The 8525-nt window shown below is 41.8% G+C and overlaps 1 pseudogene; it reads left to right on the forward strand.

Moving 5' to 3' along the window:
• The first annotated feature begins 3358 nt into the window (after nt 1-3358).
• LOC111183093 (small ribosomal subunit protein uS3 pseudogene) lies at nt 3359-4193 on the forward strand (annotated as a pseudogene).
• Nucleotides 4194-8525: the final 4332 nt, after the last annotated feature.

An 8525-nucleotide genomic window follows, 5' to 3' on the forward strand; every position in this document is an offset into this window, starting at 1 on the left:
CTCCAGCAGCTTCATCCATGTATCTTCTTTTGGAACATTTTTAATAGGCATGCTTTGTCTTTTGAATGAGTCACACACCTCTGTTTTGATTAACTTTGATCAAATTTGGAGATTTCATTTTCCCTTGGAGCTAGGTAGGGAATTCGCCATTTAGATCATTGGAAGGAATTTTAATGAATGAATAACATGTACATTTTCCTTGGCAATCTCCAGGAGAAAATTAGTCCATAATAGAATTTAACTAAAGAGCTGAGAAAATTTTCACAATTTCTCATTCTTACCTCACCAAGGTGTAGGAAAATGTACACGTAGATTTCACTCCCCTTGATGTTCATGAAAGACCTAGGTATATTTTAATAATGTGAATTCGTACAAAATCATAAAAGCCTGGAGGAAGGGATCCTAAAAAGTGCATAGAGGAAGAAAAATAAAATGAGTTTTGCATAACGAAAGAAGATGAAAAATCTGTAAGTTAAGAATGGATTAATACGTGGCTTTTATTACTGTTACACTGCCATATGACTGACAGTTAGTTTATGCACAGTGTTTCATTCATAAGGTATAATCCTTGCTATTAATGTAGTACTTTAATTTTGTAGCACAGTAAGCTTAATTGTTGCTATTCCTCAGCCATCCCTTTTGCTCAGAGACCTAGACAAGCACACATATTGTTTCAGGCCAGTGATGGACCAGTATTAAAGGGCATGCTGGTACTTCTAGACAGGGCAGTCGTTCTCAAATTTAAGCCTGGAGGGCGTGTTAAAACAGATTGCTGGGCCTACCTGCAAACTTTCTCATTCAGCTGTGGGCAGTGAGATTTTGCATTTCTAACAAGTTGATGCTGATGATACTGGTCTAGGGACCACAGTTTGAAACCACTGAAATAGGGTATCATAGAGATTCCTGAGGCTGTGAGATTATGGGGAAATCTCTGAGGACAAGGGAGAGAAGGGAAATAAATTGCCAACTGACTTCCTTTAATGTTCTGTCTTTTTCTCCTTTTTTTTTTTTAATGTAGGAAATACCCAACTTAGTTCTCAGAATATAGTTTTCAATTTTTATCAAATTTCAGATTTTTTTCATAGAAGAGGAATAGGATATCCAGGGCATAATCAGTCCTTAAGAAATGTCTTTAACTGTTTCACTCTCAGGCTAGCCCGAAGAGAATATTTAACGCATGATGTTTCTGATACACGGATTGTGTGGTGCTGATCATTAAGAGAATTTCGATTTAAACACCGAGTCTCCATCGTTCTGTGACAAGATGTATTCTGAGTTCTGTTGGGCACCAGAACAACATCTGAATTTAGAATGAGGCCTCCATGGGTGAGGTAAGCAAAGGTAATAGGTTTAAGGAGTGGGATGGAGTGGGTTGTGGAGAAAAGCAGAAATTCTTGGATATCAAGTGTTTCAATCTCCAATTACAGTCCTTTCAGCAACCGTTAAAAAGCCCTTGTTATGTGCCAAGTTCTGGGTTAGGGGCTGGGGTGATACAGATATGAGCTCCCTACCTTCAGGGGACAACGATCTCATTTGTTCTCTGTACTTGCTGAGATTAAGGAAAAACCAGCTCTGGGTTCTTCTAGGACCACAGTGGTCCTAGGCTTGGGCCTGCCACTTATTATGTGGGTGATCTTGCATGAGCCATTAAACCTCTTTGAGCTTTGTGTGTACTCTTGTGGCATGACTGTGTATCACATTGTTTTTTTCCATGCTTTTGATCATGCTCTTTCGCATCATGATTTTACTTAATTTTCACAGCTATTCAGATATATAAGCATTGTCCCCATTTCACAGTGGTAATCATTTTTCTAAAATGTTGATAGTAAGTTTTGTCCCGTACTTCGCAGAAGACTTCTGAGGGTCAAAGAGATGATTTCGGGTAAGAGCTTTGCAAACTTTAAAGTGCTTTGCAGATGTGAGGCATCATTGTTCACTACACGTAAACATGTGTTTATAAGGTTTTTCTGTATGCCAGTTACCCTCAGATGTTTATAATTAGAGAGAAAGAAAGTGAAATAAAAGCATTTGCCTCTATGAGGCTGGAGTTCCAAGACCCCCACGTCTCTTCTTTTGGTTACTGGGTACAGGTGCTTTTTGAATTGAGCCTCACACGCAACAGCATGGCCTAAACGCTCTGTTTATGCCTGGGCTACTGGCTGATTCACAGTAGTGCCCTCTTGGCATTTCAAAAGTGGACCTCCAGCCTCGTTACGTCTGCCATCCTGTCCCTGCCACTACTTCCAGCTTTAGCCTAAATTCCTCATGGCCATCCCTTTCCGTGTCTTTACCTCTGACAATTCTGACATCCACACTAATGACCCTTCTAATGCCCCAAATTCAAAAGGTATGCTGCCTTTTTCCTTGCTCTCCTTCTGAGCTGCTCTATATCCGCAATTCAAAATATCCAATCCTGAAATACTTTCCAACCTCTTTCCTGCACTTATAAATCCTCCACACTTAGGTCTTTAGTCATGGCCTCCATGTGGCCTCCTCCTGCGCCCATATGACTCTCCCTGATTTTGTTTGTTTGTTGGGTTGCTACTTATCCGTACCTACAATGGGGTAAGCACTGTGCTAAGTACTAGGGGTGGAGAGACAAAATAGAGTCTTCATTCAAGGTGCTCTTGACCTAACGGGGACGACAGTCTAAAATAACTAAACCAACAAGGATAAGAGGACGTGGGAAAGGGCCATGTGGAGGTTTGTACTGGCTGCTGCAGAACTTAGATGAATGGGCAGTTTCCTGGATGTGATGCTGGGGTCTTAAAAGACAAGTAGCTTTGACCATCTGTGGGTGCATAGAAAGGATGTAAGAGTAAAGGAGGAGTAGAAGTGAGGACATATGGAGACCTAGACAGGTTTGGAATGCTTGAGGACACTTTAGGTAGCTAGATTCAGCCTCAGCAGAAAGTGCAGATGTGAGATGCTTAGAGAAAGAAGGAATCTGCGCCTGGGCAAGTAATCAGGAGTCAGATCACGCAGGTGCTTGTGTGCTCTACCATGAAGACATATGACCTGGTTTGTTAGATCATATCACAGTTAGAAAAAACACGCTGGCATCAAGATTGGTGGCAGGGACGCCACTTAGGTGCCATTGCATTCATCTAGGCAGGAGACGATGCGGGTCTGAACCAAGGCAGATGTTAACCCAGACTCTGGGCTTTGCTCCTCTCTCTTCTCAAGCTAAACTCCATCATCAATCATGCCAGCACTGATTCTGCTATACCTTTTCAAAGTCTTTAAAGTCTACGTATCTGTTGACTCAGTAATTTCACATCTTGGAATTTAACTGAGAGAAGTCTTCAAAGATAGATGTATAAAAATAAAATATTACTATAAAAATTTACAACTTTTCCTTTCGGCGGCGCGTGGCAGCAAGATGGCGGTGCAGATAGCCAAGAAGAGGAAGTTTGTTGCTAACGGCATATTCAAAGCTGAACTGAATGAGTTTCTCACTCGGCAGCTGGCTGAAGATGGGTACTCTGGAGTTGAGGTCCGAGTTACACCAACCAGGACAGAAATCATTATCTTGGCCACCAGGACACAGAATGTTCTTGGTGAGAAGGGCCGGCGGATCCGGCAATTGACTGCTGTGGTTCAGAAGAGATTTGGCTTCCTTGAGGGCAGTGTAGAGCTTTATGCTGAAAAGGTGGCCACGAGAGGTCTGTGTGCCATTGCCCAGACAGAGTCTCTGCGTTACAAACTCCTAGGAGGCCTTGCTGTGCGGAGGGCCTACTATGGTGTGCTGCGGTTCATCATGGAGAGCGGGGCCAAAGGCTGCGAGGTCGTGGTGTCGGGGAGACTCCGAGGACAGAGGGCTAAATCCATGAAGTTTGTGGATGGCCTGATGATCCACAGTGGGGACCCTGTTAACTACTATGTTGATACTGCCGTGCGCCACGTGCTGCTCAGACAGGGTGTGCTGGGCATCAAGGTAAAGATCATGCTGCCTTGGGACCCAACTGGTAAGATTGGCCCTAAGAAGCCCCTGCCTGATCACGTGAGCATTGTGGAACCCAAAGATGAAATACTGCCCACCACTCCCATCTCCGGACAGAAGGGTGGGAAGCCAGAGCCGCCTGCCATGCCTCAGCCGGTACCCACAGCATAATAGGGTCTCCTTGGCCGCTGGATCTGGAGTCTGGATGTTGCTCTATAAAGACCTTTAATAAAATCTTTTTAAAAGAAGAAAAAAATTTACAGATAGCCTAATTATCCAATAATAGAAGATTAGTTAAGCAAATTTTTCTATAACATTCAGTGATATTTGAGGCAACCATGAAAATGATCATGAAACCGGATTTGACTATTTAACTATAATCCCTAAATAAAATACTGAGTTTATTTGTAAGGATTCTCAAACCACATTCTTCTCAGCTCCTGGTGTTTTTCTCTCTCATGACTTGATTCTCTATCCCCCTTAGATCCTCACTGTCAAGACATTAGCATTAGCCTGAAGACATCTGTTGCCATCTTAATTTTCCTACTGCCTCACTTTTACTGATAGGCTGCCTCACTTTGGGAGACTTTCTTTAGGTGTACAAAGCCATTGATCTCTTACTAGGCTTGGGGCAGGCTGGGTCTTTTTTTCCACTTGTTAATTAATGTACTGTAAAGGCAAGAGCTTTAATTTTGGCTCTGCAGCTGGCCACACCAGACTTGTGGTTATGGCTTATGGCCTAGGGGAAGTATTTTCTTACATATTTAATCAGTCACTGACTTAAGGTGAAACACCAAAGCTAGGCTACAGTGCTCATTCATTTCCTCATTGGACAAAATCTCACTAAAGAGTATTCTGGGCGTGGCACTGCAGTGTGGTGAAACAGGGAGGAGCCATACAGGTATTTATGGCCTGGAGCCTGTTGTTTAGGAGTTTGGACTTTTGTTGCAAGGGATTCTGTAAGAGGATACATGAGAAGAATGTAAGGTGGGAAGATTAGCTAAGAAAACAATAACAGCAGCAACATGAGTAACAGTAAATAACATTTGTATAGAAAGTTTGACAGTGTATAATTTGTATTTCACATACATTAGAGTGCTCTTCTAATGCGGGTGTCACCAAATCCACATGTATCTTAAGTGTTCAAGAGAGAAGGAAAGCACTTTGGCCTAGGGTGATCAGCCCAAGAAGAAGTATTAGGATTGGAATGCGAAGGGGGATACGTAGATAGAAAAAAAGACCACTCTGTTTGGTGGGAATGATATAAGAAAAAGCACAGAACAGGGAAGTACAAGTCGAGTTAGGACTAGAAATTGGACTGGGGCTCATAGTTCGGGAAGAGGAGTGGGTGAGGGTCAGGAAGTGGGAGACCGGGGGTGACGAAACCTGGACACGTAGCCGACTGTGGAGCTCCTGAATGCCAAGCTTAGGAATTTGTGAATAATGGAATATCATGTTAAGAGTAGCAGTTTTAGAAGAATAATCTCACAACTGAAGGCAAAAGGGACAAAAGTGGGGACTAGAATGGATATCAGATATGCCGCACTGAGACGCTAAGCCCCTGGATTATGATGGCGACTATTACAGTTGTCTATTCCTGGTTAACAAACCATCCAAAAATTTAGTGGCTTAAAAACAACACTCTGTTATTTCTTCTGGTTTGTAGGCAGACTGGGCTCCACTGGGGGTTCTTTCTTGAGATTACTCAGGGGCTTATAGGCAGATGTGGCCAGGGCTGCAGTCGCCTAAAGGCTTGGCTGAGCTGGACATTCAGGATGGTTCACTCTCCCGACTGAAATGCCGGCTGTCATCGGGGAGCTGAGCTTGACTGGAGCACCTTCACATGCCTTGGGCTTCTCACGGAGTGGCAGCTGGACTCTGAGAGAGCTGCAAGGCTTCTTATGACCTGGCTTTGAGAGCCCCAGAATGGCATTTCTATTGAAGTCTGCCCAGATTCAAGGAGAGGGGAATTAGACCGCATCCCTCAATGGGAGAACTGTCAAAGAATTGTGGGCTATTTAATTTGTCACAGTAATTGTGAAGATGGAAAATAGGCACTTCCTGGAAGTAACTTGTTGGTCAAATGTGGGGGGGGGGAGCATACATAGAGGGCTGGGCTAAGATCACTAAGAGATTTTTAGGCCTGATTATCAGGGAAAAGAGCTCTCATATCACCTTCTCTTGCATTAGCCCAGTGTCTACTCAATGTGCTATAAGTGCTGCTTATTTGTGTCTATCCACCTCTGTTCCCTAACAGCAAAGATTGGATTGGAATTGTTTCCCTTGTATCTCCAGTGCCCCATTCAAATCTTGTTATAAAATAGGCATTCAAAAGATATTAGTTAAACCAATGGATAAATGAGTCACTACCAGGAATACATAGGGCAAAGGGAACAGCTGATTTGGAGAGAAAGGATATTATTTGATGTTAGATATATTTAAGTTTAAGAGGCCAGGGATATCTGAAAATTGCCAGGTATTGCTGAAATATGAAACTGGGGTTCAGAGAGATCCAAGGAATGACACAGATTTGTGCCCCTGTACGAAGCTGATCATCGTCAGGCTATATGAGTTCTCCAAGGGAGAGATGTAGAAAAGAAGAAGAAGGTTAAAGAGTTAGCCAAGAGCTTTTTATTCCATGAGTAGGAGGAAGAATAGGCAGTCAGAAAATGTGGTAAGGAGGGCTCATGAGTAAGATCATAGTACCTGTGAAAAGCCAATATTTATCACCCTTGATTTGGAATCTTGGTAATTGATTCCTTTCCCCAAATACTCATACACTTTGATCTAGGGATACTGAGAAATTTTTTCAGAGGAATCACTCAAACAACCTAAAAGCTATATATGCAAAGAATTTCCTTACAAAATTACCTATAACAAAAGAGTCATATTTTCCAGAGAAGTCAAGAAAGTTGAAGAGTGAGAAAAGACAAGTGGAAATAGAACATTGACAGATAAAAAGTCAAAACTTTTAAATTAATATTTTTATAAAAAATAGTGTGTGGGGCTTCCCTGGTGGCGCAGTGTTTGAGAGTCCACCTGCCGATGCAGGGGACACGGGTTCGTGCCCCGGTCCGGGAAGATCCCACATGCCGCGGAGCAGCTGGGCCCGTGAGCCATGGCCGCTGAGCCTGTGCGTCTGGAGCCTGTGCTCCACAACGGGAGAGGCCGCAACAGTGAGAGGCCTGCGTACCGCAAAAAAAAAAAAAAAAAAGTGTGGAGCTTACTTCTTTCTGTACTGTCTTGTTGAAAACATTGGTTAATGTCACATTGTTAATACAGAAATTTACCTTTGCAAAGCATGTCTCTCAACTCTACCCCTCAGTCCATGCCCCATATGCCTTGGATTTCAAGATTTCAAGGTAAAAAGGAATTCTAGATCGGTGAGTAGGAATCCCCAGATGCTTATTCCTGCTTTTCCTCCTGATTTCATCAGTTTAGCTTTGATGAACCTTAAGTCTCTTATCCATAAAATAATTAGAAGTGCTGGAAGTTTCTTAAGTCTTTTCTAGCTTTAAAAGTCTTTAACTTCATGGTTCCGAAGTCAAAAGTTTGGAGTCTCCTGATATTTATGTAGTTAGGGGAAGAGAAATTTCCCCAAAGTGTAGCTTTGGTAGAGCGATCAGTCATGACAGTTGGATTCAGGTTACTTCCTATGTGATGATTACAAATAAAGGGTTGTTGATAATAAGCTTTAGGTGTTGTTTAGCACTAGGTGATAAAAACCACTTTTTGGTCTTGTGAGTTACTTTCCTCTCTGATACTGACCACACCTGGGCAGGTGGGGACCCTGTCCTCAAACAGCTGGCTCCGGGTCTTGATTTTCAGTAACCTAAGGCTAATGTTCATGGAGGGTTTTGACTCCCTGATCCGGCATTTCAAACCTCCAAGAAAGATGCTACAGTGCTAAGAATGAGGTATAGAGGCACTCACCAAATAAAAATATAGAGTGATGAATAAATTATAAATAATAATAGAACATGAAGTATTACCAAAGAAGATTTATTTCTCAGCCACATAAAACTTTCTAGAACGTGTTAGAGTATCTGGCCATTTTGGTAAAACCAGGATGTTACAAATAAGTTATCCTACAAAAAATAGGGGTCAGTGTGTTTGAATATCGACCATTTGCTACCCAAGTAACCTTAAAAGTCTTAGAAAGATGTGGCTCTGAGTCACTTTGGAAACAAATATATGCAGATATATAGATATAAAGGCAAATATGTATTTTTGGAAAATGAACATATTCTAGATCACTATAGTAGTGTAGGCAAAATGGGGTGTCATGAATCAAATTTGCCCAGGACTCAATTTAATATGAAATCTAAGAGGGAAAAAAATCGGTACATAGTTTAAATTTCATTTTAGTATAATTCTGTAATGATTATGATGATGGTATGAAATTAAGTACATGTTACAAAAAGTTTAGGAGACCTAGCCTAGAGGCCTAGCATCTTGTTCCTTTGTTGTTATATTGACAAAAAATGATATGTGAGAGAATAAACTATTAAGGTGATTCAGTCTAATTCAATAAATTATATATTGGCGCACTTAGGGCAAACTAGACCTTAGATTTTTTGAA

Source organism: Delphinapterus leucas, chromosome 9 (assembly GCF_059928025.1).
Source record: "Delphinapterus leucas isolate spDelLeu-1000000601 "Yukka" chromosome 9, BTC_Dleu_Yukka2, whole genome shotgun sequence".
NCBI lineage: Eukaryota > Metazoa > Chordata > Mammalia > Artiodactyla > Monodontidae > Delphinapterus > Delphinapterus leucas.